Below are 519 nucleotides of genomic sequence, written 5' to 3' on the forward strand. Positions count from 1 at the left end.
TCTTTCAATCCTATTTAGGTTAATATGACCAAGTCTAAGATGCCACAGATATGTGTTATTTTCGTGAGAAATCTTTTGCTTTTTATTCTTAGGTTCGGCAATTCTGAACATTTTAGTATTAAGCAATGAGTTAGGTATTGGTTTTATACAATACAAACCATCATCCAGACGTCTAGAACAAATATTTAAACCATTTCGAGAAATATGAACAAATTCATTATCAAAATAAACTTTAAATAATTGTTCAAATAACTTAGCCACAGAAATCAAATTTCTACGAATGTCTAGAATAAAATAAACATTGTTCAAAACTAAAAATTTATTTTCCCTAAAACGAAGTCTAACTACACTTTCCCTTGGGTTTCTGGATGGGGCCTTTTGCCTTCTTAGGTCTCTTGTTCTTTCCTTTCTTCGCTTTCCCTTGGTTCTAGTTCTTTCTTTTAATTTTACCAGAACTTCCTGCAACTACAACATTTGCTTCTCCTCCCCTTCGCTTGTTGGTGGATTCGAAGTTTTGCA

This window comes from Morus notabilis, unplaced genomic scaffold (genome assembly GCF_000414095.1).
Source record: "Morus notabilis unplaced genomic scaffold, ASM41409v2 Scaffold409, whole genome shotgun sequence".
NCBI lineage: Eukaryota > Viridiplantae > Streptophyta > Magnoliopsida > Rosales > Moraceae > Morus > Morus notabilis.